The following is a 21,681-nucleotide window of genomic DNA, read 5'->3' as shown; positions in this document are numbered from 1 at the left end:
TAGAACATCTTGTGGAGTTTGTACATTTTGTATAGGGAGGAGAGCAGGATAAGTAAAGGTGTGGTTGCTGCCCTCATTAATAAAGTGAATCACCAGATAGTAACAATGTACATGAATTTCAGTGGTGCTTAATGCTATAAATTGACCTACAGAGCATAAAACTGCTTTACTCCTACCTTCCAAATACCTTGCAAAATTATCTTGTGGCTAATTTAAAACATGTATGACAGAGAAAGGAATTCTGGGAAAAAGAGTGCCAAAGTGGTTAAGACAAAAAAATACAACTAAAATCACCACATTCTCTTCCCTCATTTTTACTTATTGCCTATTTTCTTTTCTACCTCTTTGAACACAACGTTGAGATGATTTTTTTTCCATTCAGGTTCTGTATAATTATCCTATAGAAATTACTAAAATAAAATACTTTCTTAGAATCATGAGAAAATATTGTTTTTAAGTGATCATTTTTAGAAGTGTCACTTAGCAATATAGGAATACAATAAAATTAATATTTGCCTTAAGTATATTTCCTTCAATATGTATCAGGAATATTTAGAAAACTATTTGGTAAGCTGCTAAATCTTCACAGAAAGAATCATATTACTTAATTCTTACATTTACAAAAATGAATTCAGTAACAAAAATTACTTCATTACTTCATAATGTCTAGATCTACTGGATTGTACTAATATAAAGCTATTTTTAATATCTGGGAATATTGGTATAAGTGCTACATTATTTCATATATAAAATATCAGTATTAATAATTTTTCATTCTCTTTTAAAATAATATTTATAAATTAAGAAATTTATGTTTCTTATCATGTCTAAAGAACAAGCTTTCATATTTCACCATAGCAGATATATACTTTGTGTTTATAAAATTTTCATGAAAAGAAATCTATTTTGGGGATCCCGACCAATAATCCTGCAGAACACTATGTATTCCCAATTATTATATGATTCTCTGCGTTGAAATTATATGCTATTTCAAAGTGGTAAAAGCATAACCTTTGTCCAACACTTGGATTTGTGTTTGACAGCTTCTGGGTTTTTATAGATTATTGTCTCTCTTACTGACTTTGATAAGGACACACTAAATAAAATGTATAAATGTCCAGAGATAAATATATGGGCATTTGCTTTAGTTAATGTGATTCTGAGTAAGACTCATGATGTGGTCATTTGGCTGGATAGGAGGTACACAAATAAGAAAAGAGACTAATAGAACACAGGGAGGCCCAATTGCTGTCCTTTACCTTTCCATTATTTAAATAGGTTTTGATCATCCCTAGATATGCTCCTCTGCAACAATACATGTATTTGATAGAAAATATGTACAATAGACATGATTTTCAGTATAGGAATGGCACCAAAATTAAAGTCTACATATTTTATCTTAATAAACTTTTGTAATCCTATGTTGAATACATACATAAACAAATTAGATGGGCTCAATTACGTGATTAATGTTAATGTTCACTGTTCCACTTAACTCTTTATTTGGTGTACTTAATTAGAAGCAGTATAAAATCAAATCTAGGGGCGCCTGGGTGGCGCAGTCGGTTAAGCGTCCGACTTCAGCCAGGTCACGATCTCGCGGTCCGCGAGTTTGAGCCCCGCGTCGGGCTCTGGGCTGATGGCTCGGAGCCTGGAGCCTGTTTCCGATTCTATGTCTCCCTCTCTCTCTGCCCCTCCCCCGTTCACGCTCTGTCTCTCTCTGTCCCAAAAATAAATAAAAAACGTTGAAAAAAAAAAATTAAAAAAAAAAAAAATCTAGTTTTCGAACAGAATATAGCCCATAGAATGTTATTTTTAGAAATAAAGAGGGGCACCTGGGTGGCTCAGTCAGTTAAGCGTCAGACTTCAGCTCAGGCCGTGATCTCGCAGTTCATGAGTTAGAGCCCCATGTCGGGCTCTGTGCTGACTGCTCAGAGCCTGGAGCCTGCTTCGAATTCTGTGTCTCCCTCTCTCTCTGCCCCTTACCCACTTGTTCTCTGTCTTCTCTCTGTCTCTCAAAAATTAATAAATTTAAAAAAAAAGAAGAAAGACATTTCTCCTAATAAAAAAGGAGTCTAAGGAATTTGCAAGGCACTTCATAATTCTATCAGTTTGATAGCTTAATCAACTATCTATGTTATGACTTCATATATCATTCCTGTCATTATTATCATAACTAGTTGTATTATTATTGTTGTTATGATTATATATTGAACAAATGTATTTATCTTTGTCTAAGGTAAAACTATTACATTATGAAGGATACTGACCAGACTTAATGCTTCTGATGATATATTGAGAAAACCACATAGACAGACTAATCTAGATAATTCAATACTAAGGAAACTGCTACTTAGTATGTGACTAATTTAGCAATCTGTTAAAGTTCACAGAATCCATTGAATTTTGCACTATTTTAAAGTCATGTTAAGTTCTTGCCTTTTATGTGGATTTGTTTTACTGACTTTTAAGTTGCCTAATGTGGTTAAAAATAGTTATTCAAGGGTGCCTGGGTGGCTCAGTGGGTTGAGCTGCCTACTCTTGATTTCGGCTCAGGTCATGATCTAATGGTTCACGGGTTTGAGCCCTGCTTTGAGCTCTATGCTAACTCTTGATTTCTGTTCAGCACAGGGTCTAATGGTTTATGGGCTCAAGCCTAGTTTTGGGCTCTGTGCTGACGCTGTAGAGCCTGCTTGGAATTCTCTCTGTCCCACTCTCTCTGTGCTTCCCCTACCTGCTCTCTCTCTCTTTCTCAAAATAAATACATAAACTTTAAACAATATTAAAAAAAGAAAAGAAGTTATTCATAATTATTTTATTAGTACAATGTGACCATATAATTTTTATTCAACTCTCCATATACACTTAAAACATAGCATGGAATTTATGAAATGAAGTAACTTACTAGTATCAGAAATGTTAACTAATATTGCTTATTTTATGCATATAACAGCTAAGTAATATGAATAGCAAGTTGTATGTATGTAAGTAATAGTTTGTGGACAATTTACATTATTTGCTATTATTTTTCACATGATTATGATGTTAAATACAAATAATACATATTGATATTTTCATCTCAATAAAATGATATTAAAATTGCACCATTTTGGGCCGCCTGGTTGGCTCTGTCTGTTAAGTGTCTGACTTTGGCTCCGGTCATGCTCTTGCAGTTCATGAGTTTTAGTCCCATGTCGGCTCTGTGCTGACAGCTTAGAGTCTGGAACCTGCTTTGGATTCTTTGTCTCCTTCTGTCTCTGTCCCTCTCCTGCTCACACTCTATTTCTCTCAAAAATAAATAAACATTTAAAAGTACACCATTTTACCTCATATTTTGTTTATTGATATAACATAAATATATAAAGAGCTTATTGACACAAACATTATTTAAAAAGCCAGCTTTAAATTTGTAGATTTGAAGTACTGTGAGGGGTGCAAATAAACACAATCATCTTGAAAATTTGTTCTTATTGAAAGCAGTCTTAATTAACAGGACACTTAAAACTCACAAAGGATTGTAGTTAAAGATGCCTTTTATTGGTTTAATCGCATCCCTATCACCTTTTGATGTTGCTCCTTTTGTCTTCTACGTCTCACATCCTGCCTTTATAGTCCCTGCATCTGATAATCATAGCTGGTGAACACGTCAACAATTGTAATGTAAAATTGTCACATTCTTGTCAGAAGTAAGGACATTTAGCTAAATAGACACTTTTGGCACAAAAGAAGGTATCTTTAGTAGTTTCCAAACTGAGTTCTAGGTCTAAATGAGTCTTTGTCATTCCCCAGTATGTTCTTATGTTGATGAAGATCGTGTGAGATTTACAGTCATCCTATCCCAAGGGCTAATGAATATAAAGTTTAGTAATTGTAAGATAAGTGACAAAAGGCACTATAACAATTCCTATTTCCTTACATTTTATGGAGATGTATTTAAATCACCAAATATTTATTGAGCTCTTACTACAATCATAGATTTATCACATTTAGAAAGCTGTGAATTCTACAGTGAAAAATCTTATGACTGGGGCCCCTGGGTGGCTCAGTTGGTTAAGCATCCAATTTGGCTCAGGTCATGATCTCAGAGTTCCTAACTTTGAGCCCTGTATCCGGCTCTGTGCTGACAGCTCAGAGCCTGGAGCCTGCTTTGGATTCTGTCTCCCTGTCTCTCTGCCCCTCCCCTGCTGCTCCTACTCTTGTTCTGTCTCTCTTTGAGAAATAAATAAACATTAAAAAAAATTTAAAAAAATAGAAAAATCTTAGGACTTTGAAAAACATACATAAACATGTACACAAATATTTAAGTGAAATATACAAATGAAAACAGTAAAATAAATTTAAAAACTTTATGGTAATTAATTCATGTAATAATTTCATAAAGTAGGTTTAGAGATTCTGAATATAGTTGGGAATTTTCTTTTCAATTTTGCCTTTTAGTTGATAATGTCAGTATGTTCATTTTAATACTCTTGTTCTTTTTTTTTTTTTAGTTTATTTATTTATTTTGAGAGAGCCAGAGACAGCACAAGTGAGGGAGAGGCAGAGAGAATTCCAAACAGGCTCTGGGCTCACGGCACAGACATGAGGCTCAAACTCAGGAACTCACGGAACTGTGACATCATGACCTAAGCAGAAACTAAGAGTCAGTCACTTAACCAACTGAGCCACCCAATACTCTGAATACTCTTGTTCTTAAAAGTGATTTTAATTGGAAAGAAAAACTGAATTACTTGAGTATTTTCCATTTAGATGTGTGGAAAGATAATAAGAAACATAAGCTTTCCATCTATGAGGAAGCAGGACATTTTTTTATTAATTACTTTTCTACTGATAAATATCTATTTAAACTATTTTAATTTTGTCTAAATCCAGTCAGAGTATTTAAAGTCCATTTTTCAGTAATTTTATTAGTGAACACTGTTCTTAATTTCCAACTTGTAGGGTGTGATGTTTTAAAATTCTAAAACTTCTTATCAATACATCCAGCTTGCAACTGCATGTGCTCAGAATAAATAGATTTTATTAACTGTTATCAAAAGGAAAAGCACAACATAAAATAGTCTTATTTTGATTTTAATGATTAGTCAGTATGTTTGCAGAATTTCAATTGCCATTTTGTTAAGTCAGAACAAAATTAGTTCATGTTAATTAACTCTTATAATGAATAGATAATATAAAGATATTAATAATGACGACCGTCGACTAGACAGCAGAGTGGTAGGCTTGCAGTGAAGTTTCCAAATGATTTAAAACATTCTGTCAATGGCAGCATTTTTAAATTTGAACTGAGTTAATATTGATTAACAGTAAAAATAAGGAATTTAGGCAACTCTAAATATTGTCGGAATCAAGTTGGTAAAAACAGACAACTGTTCTGGTAACTAGAATGTATGATTCTTTCACACATTTCTCCATTGTCTGTCCCCAGTTTCTCTCTTTCAACTGTATCTTTTTAATCTGTTTTTCAGCAAAACCTGAATTACTGATTATTTTTCCCCTTGATGGGAAGAAATTCCAATTAAGCAGAATATTTGAGAACATAAGAGAAATATATTTTGCCCTTTGTTAATAGTTAAACCTCAGAATTAGTTGTAATTTGTTAAAAAAAAATGAGAACTGGCATGTTTGAGAGTTGTGGTAAATACAAGATTTTAAAAAAATTAGGCTTATGTGAGCTTTATAGGAAGAACTAATTAAAATGAGCCACCTAAAGGGATATTTCTCTTAAATAAATTTTAAGTGCATAGACTATATGTATTGCACATATTTCTTAAAGTTTGGCATTTGTTTTTATATATTACCTATAGCTGGTTTTTTTTGTTGTTGTTGTTGTTGTTGTTGTTCCCTTTGGTTGGCTTTTGGACATGGCTTTTTAAAAATAATTTTAAAGTTCCTAATTGTCACTGGAATTTTGAGGCATAGGAAAAATTTCCTCCTCTTGAATATGTTTGAAAATTTCTGTAATAAAAACTTAAAAAAATACTCCTATTTGAAAAATAACAGCTAATGCTTCTGAAAAATTCCTGTGTGCCACAGTCTCCTTTACTGGGATTATCACAAGTATTCTTTATAGTGCATCATAAAATTGATTCTTTTATGGTTTCCTTTTATATGAGAAGAAAAAAAAAGCTTAAAGATTTCAGTTACCTCCCACACTATTTTGCTAAAAATGACAGAATTTGAATCTAGAACCTCATGTTTCCACAGCTCACATGCATAAGCATGCTCTATTGCCAGATTGCACCTGAAAAAAGGACCTCTAGCAAGCTAGCTATGCCTGTTTATCCACTTGACCTCTCTTGAACTGAGAGCAGTGTGTTACATTCTCTAATCATCAACATATTTTATAGGACTCCTTTATCTCCATAACTTTCTGTTTATGTAAATCATTAGTTATTTAGTGTATATATAGTCATGACTATTATATTTTAATTGTGTATTGTGGATTTTAACATAGTGTCTTTCTTTGGTTTAACAACCAAATCCCTGAGAGACCCCAATCCCTTCTTTCCTGTTATTTACATTTTCTGGTATGTTCTGCTCAAACCTTCCGTTCTGTTTTTTTTTTTTTAATCATTATATTTAGTCCTCTCTTTTTTGCTTATTGGTTATTACCTTAGAAAAGTCTTGCTGTGTCTTGAATCTAAGTGGAACAAAAATCTTTGGTACCCTTCATATAATCATCTATTATGTTTCAAAAGTTAAGTTTTCAATTTCTTATTTTCTTTTTTAATTCTCTCAGTTCCTGGCTGTCATTCCAATGTGATGGTTACAAAAGCTATTTGTGGAGACAAAAAAATGTATTTTTAGATAAAATAAGTTCTTTGAATGGTATATACTAGTGTTATCAGCACAAAAGCAAACACTTGCTTCCAAGCTACAGCATAGTGAATAGTTTTCATATTATTGTTCATTGCTTTCAAAAAACTGACACATGTATTTTAAACAACCACTAGTACCAATCTCTGAAATTTTAGTATGCTCACAATGGAGTTTTCAAATGTCAATGTGCTAAATACAACCATGTCAGGAAGCATGCCAAACATAGCAATTGAGTACAACAAATAAAGGCATAAAAATAACCTGCAATTTTTAAATGACAATAGCTTTGATCAATTCTAACTAAATAAGATTATTATATTTCATTGAATGCTTATTCAAATGTAGTCAATATATATGATGTCTAAATTTGTCACAGGCCATAAGAAAAAGTATATTCATATCATTAGATTACAAATAAATTTAATAGAGAATGTATTTTCCATTAACATAGCAGTTTTGCATTTTCTCCATGTATTACATTCTCTTGTCTTTGCTTGTAGTTGCCTTTACTTATATTAAATTCAGCAACCAGGATAAGGATGAAATAGGAATGGGAAGCAGTGTATCAAAATTTTAGTTTTTATATTTTCTTTTTGTCTGTAGCATTTAATGTGATAGACACAAAGATGTAATTATAAAATCATCACTAAAGCTAATTTAAACAAAGAGAATCTAGTGTTATTGCATATTAATCATAAATAGATTGAATAGAAGAATGAACTTTTATTCTGGATGGTAAACTCTCCCCATATGATTAGATTACTCTTAATATTATTACAAAGCTAAAGGTAATATGTCCAAAGATCATCTTGCCAAAAATGACATTAGCCAATTTACACTTGGTAAGGTGTTTTGCCACATCCATAGAAAGTAATGGAATTACAAATGTTGTTATTGATCTGCAAATTCACCAGCCCAGCAAGTGACAATTCACCTTAGGGCCAATAATGAACATCTAGCTTTTGGTTACCAATAGAAATGGAAATCCGTGTGCTCAACTTTTAGCTTTTAAAACAAATTACCGTTCATCAAAGTCAGACATTCTAAATATAAATGCTTTTTTATCATCCTAATGAATTTCATGAAACACTACAATGTATTAATCTACATAAAATATTACAGTTTATTTCATTTTTCTATCATTCATAAATCTTATGTAACTATTTTGATATTCAAATTGTTTGAAGGCCTAATTTTAACATTTATAGAGATATTATAACTCTATGGTAACAAATGTCAAAATTTAAATAGCCAGACATGAACTGTAACTTCTTTCATGTGTCATGCCTTTTTTTTTATACATTAGCTTGTTAAATTATATTGCATTTTAGGCAGAGAGAAAGTCAGAAAAGCTAACAGTGTGTGAGAGAAATTCTAAGCTCTGTATGATGAAGTGAAGAAATAGATGTAAAGATAATTGGAGACAGATCAGAGAAATATAAATATTGGGTTAAATATAAGAACTGAGTAATCCAAACAATACATTTCTCCATGTAAACATTAAAGAAAGCTCAACAACATCCATACCACGAGGAAAAGACATGTGAAGTTTTCAACTAAATATCGAGGTTGCCATGACTGAGTCAATGAAGAAGTTCTTATGTCTTCAGTATCCAAACATGACAAAAAAAAAAAAAAAAGAAATCTCAGGCTAGAATGAAATGCTGAAATAAACATAAAGAATAAGATAAAAGATAATCAACTTCCAAATGTTGGAGAACAGGGCTTTCATAGTATCAAAAGAATATCTAAGAATAATTAGATTGGTTTATGTAATCTGTACTTATAGAATAGCAGAGGGAGTTTTTCTTTGCATATGGTTCTTTGCATATGAGCATTTTGTGGATGCTCAACAATCCGTTTCCCTAAACCAATTCTACCTGAGATACTCTTTCAAAGTGGCACTGCAACCAAACCAACATAAGTTTGCTCCTTGGTGAATCAGAAACTGCACCAGGTAGAATTGTTGCACAAAGAGATCACCAGGAATGGCTTCCAAAGCCATGACTCCCAGAGCACAAGTGAATGGATTGCTTTTATTTAGGGTTAGGATGAATATTTATACTCATGAATATATGTAGATAGGGAAGCCTTGTCCTTGTAGGTAGAGGCAGACATATGGCCGCATATGTACCTTAAGGAAATATGCCTATACACACATTATGTGTTATGTAAAAGAGGTTTGTGCTTCTCCTTGGGTGAAAATTTTAATATTATAATGAGTTAAAGGTTCTTGTCAGTCATTCTAGAGGATGTTCCATCATCCATCTGCACAGGTGGAAGTCAGGGATTAAGCTCAAACTGGTCTAGGTGGTCTGGCCCAGCTGGAGGTCTTATTAAGACAGTTGCTACTGCCCCAGGGGCAGTTTTGTTTTCCATTTGCTTGAGTTAAGACAAAAAGCTGGAAAGAAGAGCTTAAGGAAAGATACGGGACAAAGGTCAACGAGTATATGCAGGTGGGGAGTAAAGGTCAAGCTGATGACAGCATCTGAGCAATAGGAATGCTTCATTTGCCCTATTTTGTGATACAACTTATAATTCAATTTATCATTTATCCTAAGTATTTATATTTTATGATTCTTTCTGATTCTTTGACTCTATATGATTCTGTGATCTATATTCTATTCTATTACTATATATTACAGTATGAACAATAACATATATATTGCCATATATCTATTATCTATCTATATTATATCTAGCATATATCTATATTATATGTTCCTAGATGATTCTATGATTCTATGGTATATATTATATGATACTATTATTCTATACTAGAAAGAAAAACATACTTGGAATCAAGTGGTTTAGTAAAAATAATCTATAGATGGTAGGGATGCAAAAAAAAGTTTTATACATATTAAAATGAGTGATCATAGAACCAGAATTATCAACTCCTACTCACAAAACTTTCTGCATTATTTCAGAATTTTTTTTCTTACTGAAATTGTTATTTTTTAATTATTCCACAACCATTTCACACAGTAGTTTGCAAAATTTTAAAGTCATTCTAGGTTTAAAATCATAAATATTATTGAGCACTATAGAAACCAATGTGTAATGGCATGTAAGAAAATTTCTTATCACTCTTTTACAGGAGATGAAATGAAAAGGTTGATTAAAACAAAGTAAATGGGAAAAACTACACCAAAACCTTTTAGATTCTAATGTGAAATATTAAGAAGCATATTCATAGCAATTTCCACACATTGCATATAAAATATTACCACATAATAAATAAATATACTATCAACAAAGTGAGGGAATGGGGTTTGTGCTAGGAAGGCTCTCAGTAGTAGTGGCCATCATCTACTTTGTTCAAAATAATATTTTGAAAACAGTAGGAAGAAAAAAATAACTTTTACCTTATTTTTAAGTGACTATATCAACTAAAACTTACAAAGTCCCAGGGTTTTATAAATCATGCTTTTCCTGCTAGTAGTACCAATTAATTATCTTGCTGATATATATTACTTAGGGCAAATAAATATTCAAATTTTCTATTACTTCTAAAAAGCAAGTGAAATCTTTTTCAGCATATACGGCTTTGCATAAATTTGAGCATATATGGCTTTAGTTATAAATCTAAATAGAGATCTACATCAGTATTTACAAGAAAGCAACTTACTATCATCACCAAATATACAGTGAGAATAAAATATAATATTTATAGTATTCTCTAAAGAATACAAATTATTAATGACAATAATACCAATATAAGTTCATTTTTAACAAATTTAGCTTTTGAATGGAGCTCTGCCCTTTTAAAATATCCCATCAAGTCTGTAATATCACATATGTAAGCATATTTAATTTCAATAGTCTTTGAGATATTAAGAAATATGATTATGTAAATAAGACTAAGCTATACTTAATAAGTGGTAAGATTATAAGATGTATCATTGTATGCCTAAATATGTATTTCTTTTAAGGTAGCTCTAAGTAGCATTATTAATAAATGTTAAAAATAACTAACAAATATGGTTGTTTACTATATCCTAAGTACAAACTTCTTAAAGAACCATCTCTTTGTAAATAAGTGCCATGTTCCCTTTTTTCCTATTCTACCTTTTATACTGTGTATTTTGTAATCTGATTATTTTATGATGCCTTTAAAACACATGAAGTTACATTTGATCAATTCTGCATTTCTCCCACTTCATGTAACTCTGAGAAACCACTGAATGCTACTCATTTTTTTCCCTGAAAGGTAGGGAATTTCCCTGAAATGCTACTCATTTCTTGTCTGAAATGCAGGGAAGCCATCTAGTGTTTACAGGGATAATTTTTTATCTTCCAAAATTATTAAATAAGAGAATTGTGGTAGTCATACTTCCAGTTCTATACTCTGCCTTGTAGTCTTCTGTGTGAAATTCATAAATTTAACTTTTGGTCACAGTTTGGTCTGGCAATTCAAAAGTAAATAAAAATTACATTGTAAGTTACTCATCTGGATATTTTAAAAGTAACTATGTAGCTTAATGCCATTTTTAAAATTTTTTTTAAATATTTATTTTGTGATTATTTTTTAAAATATAATTTATTGTCAAGTTAGCTAACATACAGTGTGTGCAGTGTGCTCTTGGTTGTGGGGGTAGATTCCTGTGATTCATCACTTACATACAACACCCAGTGCTCATCCCAACAAGTGTCCTCCTGAATGCCCATTGACCATTTTCCTCTCTCCCCTGCACTCTCCCCATCAACCCTCAGTTTGTTTTCTGTATTTAAGAGTCTTTTATGGTTTGCCTCCCTCTCTGTTTGAAACTATTTTTTCCCCTTCCTTTCCCCCATGGTCTTCTGTTAAGTTTCTCAAGTCCCACATATGAGTGAAAACATATGATATCTGCCTTTCCCTGACTGACTTATTTCACTCAGCATAATACCCTCCAGTTCCATCCATGTCGTTGCAAATGGCAGGATTTCATTCTTCCTCATTGCCAAGTAATATTCCATTGTATATATAAACCACAACTTCTTTATCCATTCATCAGTTGATGGACATTTGGGCTCTTTCCATGATTTGGCTATTGTTGAAAGCACTGCTATAAACATTGGGGTACAAGTGCCCCTATGTATCAGCACTCCTGTATCCTTTGGATAAATTCCTTGTAATGCTATTGCTGGGTCATAGGGTAGTTCTATTTTTAATTTTTGAGGAACCTCCACACTGTTTTCTAGAGTGGCTGTACCAGTTTACATTCCTACCAACAGTGCAAGAGGGTTCCCTTTTCCCTACATCCTTGCCAGCATCTCTTGTTTCCGATGTTGTTAATTTCAGCTACTCTGACCTGTGTGAGGTGGAATCTCAGTGTCTGAAGTGTTACAGACTTATATTTGTATTTCTCTGGAAACCATCAAAATCCTAGAGGAGAAAACAGGCAACAGCCCATTTGATCTCGACCACAGCAACTTCTTACTTGACATGTCTCCTAAGACAAGGGAAATAAAAGCAAAAATGAACTATTGCGACCTCATCAACATACAAAGCTTCTACACCGCAAAGGAAACAATCAACAATACAAAAAGGCAACTGAGAGAATGGGAGAAGATATTTGCAAATGACATATTGGAAAAAGGGTTAGCATCCAAAATCTGTAAAGAATTTATCAAACTCAACACCCAAAAAACAAATAATCCTGTGAAGAAGTGGGCCGAAGACATGAGGAGACACTTTTCCAAAGAAGACATCCAGATTGCCAACTGACACATGAAAAGGTGCTCAACATCGCTCATCATTAGGGAAATACAAAACAAAACAGCTTAATGCCATTTTAACAGAGCTAATATATAGGATTATTGTTATGTCTTTAGATGTATATTCCAATATTTTGCTATTTCCAGGAATCTGTTTCACAAATCTGTCAAAATAATGGTTTATAAAATATTAAATTTCTAAGCTCTTAGATTAAAAAATAAGTTAATTATCTTAATATTTTACCTAAAAACAAAAACAAAAACACCTATATTCTGAAATTCCCGAGCCAACACTGGATACACTGAAGCTGGAAGTTCCCAGTCAGTTCCTTTCAGAGAGGATGACTGTGGTCCAGGAAAAGGCAATGCAGATGAGAACTAAGATTTCTTGAGTCACAGATCTGTGTTCCTTACACATCAATGCTTTACTACCATGCTGCAAAACAAAACAAAACAAACAACCATGAGGCATTTCACTTTATAACTGAATATTTCATTATGTCTTTTTTCTCTAGTTTAGTGATTAATAGCAATGTGTAGATTTGTAAAACTTTGTAGTTTGGATTGTACTACTTCAAACAATTTAAAATTTCTCCAATACATAAACCAACTCTCACTTTATTCTTATTATTTTTCTCTTCTTACTATTGTCCTTGAACAGAGAGACAACTTATTTGCACAATCTATATCAAACAAAAGAAAACAGATGGTTTGAGACGACTGAATTCTCAGATCACTAATTATAAAGAGTCAAGTGGCCATTACTTTTGTGGTAGTCATTGAAATATTCATTTTCCAATTTTCAGCATTAAGAAACTATTAAAGAAAATAACAAAATGATTTCTATGATATTTGTGTTAATTAGTATTTTTCCATGTGTTTGCTAAGTAAGTCCATGGCTCAATTGCCCATCTGACATCTGTCCAGAGGAATTCTGTCCATCTGTTTGAATCTATTTTAAAGAGAATCATTTAAGAAAATGAACTTATAATAACATATGGTAACTAAATTCAGTATGGATTTTCTACTGCATTGATCAACTTAGGGAAATTATCTTATGCAAATACAAATGCTCACAAGACTTTTAGCAGGGCTTGTTCAGAAGAGGCACGGGTAATCAGGCTCCTTAGTATGAGTTGTATGCACTACTCTGTCTTACTGAATGGCCTAGGATTGGACCACATATATGGTGCATGTTTGCCTTCAATAATAAAAGGATTTTGTTTACTGATATTTGTAGTGCTTTGAAATTTACTGTTTAAACTGGTACTTATTTTTACACTAAACAGATACAAACTCATTGGACAGGTAGAAGACTGATTCTCCGAATTTAATAGACTAAAAATGCTAAAGAGTCCTCCACAGGGAGAAAAATGATAAATACAATCTTCTAATCCAGTATATAGTGCCCAAATTTGTTTGACTTTCCTTTATGGCCCAATAATTACTTTGGTTGAAATCTAAACAATACAGTGTTAGAGTATTTTACAATTCATATTGGAACATTTTTGTATCATTGAAATCTCAACAGACATGTTTGAGTCTCTTTGAGAATGTAAGACCATGAAAACAGGAGAATTATGTACATTATTCACCATTGTATATTCAGTTCCTGGAAAAAAATATAGTTACATTTGATTTATTGATTCCTTTGGCCTCCACACTAGTTGTCCCATTTCCATTTCTGTACAGTAAACTAATGATTGATGCAAGATAACTTAGGAGAATTTCAGCATCACACTTTTTCAAATATTTTTATCTGTGTTAGATAAACACCAAATTGGTCCAATATAATGTACACAATAAGTACCTATGACTTGGAGATAATTTAATATTGAGGCAAAAAAAAAAGTCTATAATACTACAGAATAAAATTTCTCAAACAGAAAAAACTGAAACAATATTGTATCGCTGTTAAAAGTTCAACATCTTTAACCTCTTTTCTTTGTTCTTACCCTCATTTTCAATCTTACATTTATCTTTAACTATGTATTTTCTTGCTGTTTTTACTAACACCTTTATTTTAATGTGTTATTGCTACTCTTTTAAAAATATCTGTGAGAAACATTCTCTATATCTTTACTTTCAATGTAAATGATTCAGTGAAAACTGAAATACCTCAAATTGTATGATGGTAAGTTTCCCTATTCTGTCTGTCAAAAATATCCTCCAAATCTCAAGAAATATTACACACATATATATATATAATATTGATATATCTAATGTATTATAGTATATATATCATTATGAACCTTTCTCTAGCTTAAGTTAGGTCAGTCAGTAGAAAGACTTTACCTCATTTCATGGCATTTTCAATTATTTTAACTTAAATAAGGAATTGAGAAATACTTTTATGGCAGGTATATTTTTTTATGGAATATATCCATAAGAAAGTTGCAAGAAGATAATGCATATGTAAGCCTATATGCTGGGGAATATCCTTTAGAATGTAGTTATAATTTCTTTCCTCTGGAGAGTAAAAGGTAACCTTGCTTGTGGTTCAAATATTAATGTGTTTCACTTTCATAGTATGTCATGACTAGAGATAATATTTTGTTAATCAGCATGATTTGGATTTCAAAATATCTTATTTCTGTCTCTCTAAACTTACTAAATCAAGATTATAATAATCAAATACTCTCCAAATAAGTCTTAAAAAATAAATCAATGAAAATGAACGTCCAAATCAGAGCCAATACCATATGCATATGTCCCTTCAACACTTTATCTTTTTTTTTCCTTAGAACTAAATATAATTGTTTTTGTATGTTACTTCTTTATGATTGTTTTATCTCACTAATAAATTTGAAGCTACTTGAAGGAAAGGGTTTGGTAATTACGCTTTTCTTGGTATTACTAAACCTAAGATATAGTAGGTGTGTAATGCAGTTTGGATTCTCAAAAATAATTACGGAATGAATGAATGAGTGACCTGCCTTCTGATATAATTGCCTAGGAGCTGAGGGATCATTAAATTGTTAGCAGTCTTGCTTCAAATGGACATAATAACAGACAGAAAGGAGGGAAAATAATTATAAATAAAAGAACAGTCAGGAGGTTACTCTTGTTCTGATTGTTACATCTATCCTATTCAGATAGTATCTGAGTCATAATTTTACATGTCTGTTTCCACCAGTCAGACAAGATTATCCACATAGCTGATTGTCATCTAGAAGGAGTCATTAACATTCTATACCACACAAGTTTTATTTATCTTGAGAAATATATGTCTGACCCATCAATTTATCTTTCCTGGCACCAAAGAAATAGAATGTTATAGGGTAGTTCTGGGGAATAGTTATCATTTCCTTTGTTCTTTCCTATGTGCAGTAGAACTCCTCTGGAGTTTTTAAAATTGCTCAATTAAATTGAAATATTTGAATGGGCTTTTCAAGGATTAAGTTTGTTTGAAAAATATTTATTGAGTGTCAAATATGTGTTAGACATGATTCTTGCTTTTAGAGATAAATTAATAAGCAAATTATCATTCTTTGCATTCAAGGAACTAATGTGTCATGGAAAAGGTGAAACAGATGCAAATAAATAAACTCAGTGGGAATCCAATCAGTGATACCATTAAATATTTATTTCAATCTAATTAACAAATATCTAAAGAATTTTTTCCAAAATTAATTGATATTTGAATTATATTTCTTTACAAATTGACTTAAGAGTTAGCAATGGAGCGTAAGAAAATTTAATTCAAACCTAAAATATACATTGCAATAGCTGGTATAGTTCCTCACAGATTGTATAATTAAATACGTTTTATATTATATATTAATTAAGTAATACATACTTAATCATATATACTATATATTTATTTATATATAAAAATTAAATATGGTGGGAAAAATAATGCATATATTTATATATCAGAACATAAATAATTCTATATATGCATATATTTTAAATAGATAAAATGTTGATACATATTAAATATACAATATATATTACAGAGTGCACACTTTTAAAAAATTTTTTTGGACTTACAATATCATGTCAGAAGAAATATTAACAAAAAGTTAATGCATCATTATAAGAATAAGAATATTATCAAGCTGCTCATGTTGAGATTGTTTGGTGGTAAACATATACATTTTAATGTCACATGACCTCAAATTAAGCTGTAGTAATGTATTTTTCTTTTTTATATTGCATGAAAATACCAGTAGAAATTAGAGAAATTTCAACAGACAAGTTGTTGCAATAGTAACTTGCTATATGTAAGATTTATTCATAGAAATGTCACTTGCTTGGCCTTCAGAATCTTAGTTATTTTACAAAATAAGGATGTACTTAAAAAGGAAGTATACAGATGCCACTAGTAAATGAATAATAAATGAAAAGAAACAACAGTGCTCCTTACTAAAACTTATCAAAATATTTTAGTTTGTGTTCATTGTAGTCTGAGTATGCAAAGCCCAATTATTTGGAGGAAGTAGATGTGATGCAGGCAGGCTGGGTCTGATAACCTAGAGGAAATTCCACAGGTCCAGCCACAAGAGTCCTTGGCTTCATGTAGGATAGAATTCAAATGTGAGCAGGAGAAAATGAAAGCAGAGTGTATTGAGTAGTGTGAGTGACAGAGATCACAGATGGGGTATCTGGAAGACTCAGGAAGGAGAGAAGAATAAGTCTTGTGGTTGCTTGGGGCATTAAGGATTTATATTAAAAAAGGTTCTAGGGTACACTTTCCTCCAGGAATCCAGTGTAGCTCCAATCAAAGGTGAGTGTCAAGTGAAGAGTAGATGTTATCCCATAAATTACCTAAGGGGAATTGATGCGAGGGTCTGCCAAGGTTGGTCCGGAAGTGATGTCCTGATATATGTTCAGAATCTGGCTCTTCTTAGGTGTTGTCAGGTATTTGGGGCCTAGGACAAAACTCAGAGAATGATTACCTTTCTTGCTTCCTCCTTGAAGTGGGAACATAGCTTCCTTGGCTTATTCAGAGGCAAAATATGGAACATGAGTAAATAAAGCCTAGCAGAAAAATACCAGAGACAGAACCTTTCTAAAATGGAGACCCCTCAGCTTGTCTACTTCAGCTGGAATAATAAAAGTCCAAGGCAATACAAAGACAGTGGGAGAAATATTTTGAAAGTTTGTTTTTTTTTAATTTTTTTAATGTTTACTTTTGAGGGAGAGAGAGAGCATGAGCAGGGGAGGGGCAAGAGCAAGGGAGACACAGAATCTGAAGCAAGCTGCAGGCTCCTAGCTGTCATCACAGAGCCAGGCATGGGGCTAAAACTTGGGAACTACAAGATCATGACCTGAGCTGAAGTCAGTCACTCAACCGACTGAGCCACACAGGTGCCCCAAAAGTTTTTTAATGAGACACATTTTGTTATAATTTTTCAACCTTGCTTAAGGATTAAAGAATAAAAAGTACAATATGCTACTGTCACCAACACACTTAAAAGTTAAGAAATTGTGTCTATCAAAACAGTTTTTTAATGTGTAGATGTTATTAAATGAAACAGCACTGAAATCAGTTGAAGGTGAAGCTGATAGATACGTGCCACTTGGTTTTTGACACTGAAGTAGAGAAATGCAACAAAATCAATATTGAAGAATGACCAGAAAGCAAAGTACAAAGGCCAGGACCTCCTAAACAATTTTCTTCAAAACCATAATTTAATTTTGTATTTTCTCCTGAAATTTTATTACATAGTAATATTATCTTTATAAATAAATTATTTAAAAAGAGATTTCACTTTTCAATGTCTGTATCAACGATTTTTTTCTCACTGCTCTTACAAGTTACAAAGATAGTGTTCTGAGTGTCAAGGTATATTAACTAATTAATTTCATAAGACACCATTAAATAGCATGATTTAGTAGCCTGGAGACTTAATATTTCACTGACCTATTTCTAAGCATTAAAAAAAAATAAAATAGGTATACCACAGAGTAAATAAAGAATGAAACAAAATAAGGCAAGAGATTGGATCTATCTAAATATAAAGTCTAACAAAATCCCTTAAAGTTAAAATATATATATATATATATAGTGGGAAAAAGAATGCATGCCATCTAGAGACCAGAAATTATGGGGGAATGAATGCCTGGTAGAGAGAAAGCAGACAGAAGTCATAATGACAAAAGTGGAAGCAAACTCAGTGCAATCAATACGCTGCAGGAAAAGGCCAAAGTGAAGATAATGGGAGATTCAGAGAAATGCCTGCCCAAACTCAAAACATACAAAAGCCAAAAAAAAAAAAAAAAAAGTAGTTATGAAGATGATTAGGAACTTAAAATCTCAGTGAGAAAAGAGACCCCCTAAGGCTGACTCTCTTAGGAAAGTGGGAAGCCCTTGCAGTAGGCACCTAAATGAAATAGGAAAGTGTTACAACATCAGACCACATGTAGAGGGGCAGAAAGAAGCTATTCAAACAGAGAAATACACTCAAATACACTCCATCACCTAAACAATGGCCTCCCAGGCTGAAATGGTGAGGAACAAAACAAAGAAAACCATATTTAATGGTCCTAACAACCATTGGAGGTAAGTGCTGTTTTTTCCCCCAAATGTTGGATGTAAGAAAATAAGATATATTTAAGTAAATTGTCCTTGGTTTGGTGTATATTGGTTACAGATTATTTGACTATAACTAAAGGGAAAAATTAGGGTCAGTTAACTGCATTATCCACCATCAAAAGGTGAGAAGCTTTGGAGATGCTATTTAAAACCAGTAACAGATAAAGTTAACCACACTCTATTCTCACAAAAATATATTGGTATAGACTGCCTAATTCTCTGTCTCCCTCTCTCTCTACCACTGCCCTCTCCTCAAAAATAAATAAATATTTTTTAAAAAGTAATCTGAAAGTCCTCTTTCCCTGCACTGTCCTCCCTTTCCAGTTCCCCAGAAAATCTACCGTTAATCTGTAATCACACACTCACATTGGCTATTGTTTGTGAGTGCAATGGGAACCTAATTATTGAAAAAATTAACTACAGAAAACTATCTTATAAAGAACAATTATATATCAATATTCATGTTAACACAAAATAGGTCAGGAATCTGAGAGTAATACATATAATATATAGTGTCCTAGAAACAAGCAGGCAACAAATAAAAATAATTTTCTACATTGTTCTATAACAGTTATACATGCTTTTTGAAATGAATTTATAGATTAAAGATTCTGAAAATAATTTACAAAGATTTAAACTCTTTAAAATTCGAGCCCTTCTTTTGAGTTTTTCACATCACACTGTTTTTTTCATTTTTTATTCTTAGTGAAGGTTTCCTTTTTTTAAGATGGAAGAAATGAACTGTAAAGATTTATAGACTATGTCACAGGATTCTTAGAGATTGCTGTTTCCTTTAGATTGCTTCTTTTATGAAAACATTTTTCTTCTATGCCTCAATAAAGTTATTTCTCCTCACTCTGAGTACACATATATTTTTTTCTTTTTTTGTGTGAAATTTGGAATTTTTCCTAATCTTACATTTAAACCTAAGAATGCTACTATAACACCACGCGCACGCACACGCACACACACACACACACACACACACACACACACACATGCACACACACAGACATTGCATAGCTTTAGAAGCCTATCAACAATTTTGACCACCTTCTATCAGATATAACCATAATGGAAAGAAATATTTAAAACCTTAACAGATTTAATAACCCTGGTAACTGGTTCTGGAAAAATTAACAATAAAAATAGTTTTATTTCTGAGGTGCCTGGGTGGCTCAGTCAATTGAGCACCCGACTACTGATTTCCATTCAGGTCATGATCCCAGGGTCGTGGATTGAACCCTGCATTGAACTCCATGCTGAGCATGGAGCCTGCTTAAGATTCTCTCTCTTTTCTTCTGCCCCTCTCCCCTTCTTGTGCTCTCTCTCTCTCTCTAAAGTAAAAAAATAAATATTTTAAAAAATAGTTTTATTTCTTAAACTTTATTATATTCTATTGATTGTACTAAGTTTTTGAGAACTGAACTCTATTTTGGTAAAAACAATTATAAAATAACCCAAATTAATTTTTTGTTACATACATGTCAATTTATGTAAAATACACATTGGAGAGGTACTCCAATATATATATTGGATATATATATTTGTATCCATATCAAATGGATATATATATATATATATCCAATAATATATATATAATAAATATACAAGTATATTTATTAGAAATATATATTAGTAAGTATATTTTATAGCCAAAATGCTATAAAATATATTTATATGAGATGTGCAGTGCAAAGGACCTATATAGTACTATTATTATATTCAATTCTATGTGCTTGCTTTCTATAATTAAAATTTTTATAAGGAAACACAAATATTTATAATGATAGTGGAAACAAAAATATATGCTTTGGGGTTTTTTGTGTTTGTTTTGTTTTGGGTTTTTGTGTTTATTTGTTTGCTTGTTTTTGTTAGGAAGCCTGAATATTTTTCTGTTAAAATTACCTTTTTTTTCCTTCTAAGAAATAAATCTGTGGAGGTTTCACATAAAATTCTGGGCATATAACATATTAAGGCAAATTTCAAATGAGAGGTACTTTAGTTCAATAGTTTAAAAACCTGTACATAATATCTTGCCTGCTACTTTAGATAATGTGGGCTTAATAAATAAAGAATTGTGGAGTGCCTGGGTGGCTCACTAGGTTGAGTGTCTGACTTCTGCTCAGAGCATGATCTCGCAGTTCATGAGTTAGAGCTCCATGTTGGGCTCTGTGCTGACAGCTCAGAGCCTGGAGCCTGCTTCAGTTTCTGTGTCTCCCTCTCTCTCTGTCTCATCCCCACTCATGCTCTGTCTCTCTCTGTCTCCCAAAGATGAATAAACAGTAAAAAAAATTAAAAATAAGTAAATAAATAAAGACTTGTCCTAGACAAGTTATATTTCTACTCAGCATTAAGTACCTTGTCTTACCCCATTTGGAAAACTGTCCAACATTTTGCAAAAACTTAACAAACTCAAGTTGACCTAAATGGCAGTCAGAATAAGTTAAACTTTTGAAGCTGGATTTCCATGGCATAAGATGAAATCCTTAATCAGTAACAGACTGAGATAACTGCCTAATGATCTAACATATATTTATAGCATCTTTTCAATGGAAATTTCTTAGTGAAATGAATCTATATATTAATTGTTCGATAATCAATTATAAAAAACGGAA

Source organism: Neofelis nebulosa, chromosome 3 (assembly GCF_028018385.1).
Source record: "Neofelis nebulosa isolate mNeoNeb1 chromosome 3, mNeoNeb1.pri, whole genome shotgun sequence".
Lineage (NCBI taxonomy): Eukaryota > Metazoa > Chordata > Mammalia > Carnivora > Felidae > Neofelis > Neofelis nebulosa.
Note: the sequence above shows the minus strand (reverse complement) of the source record.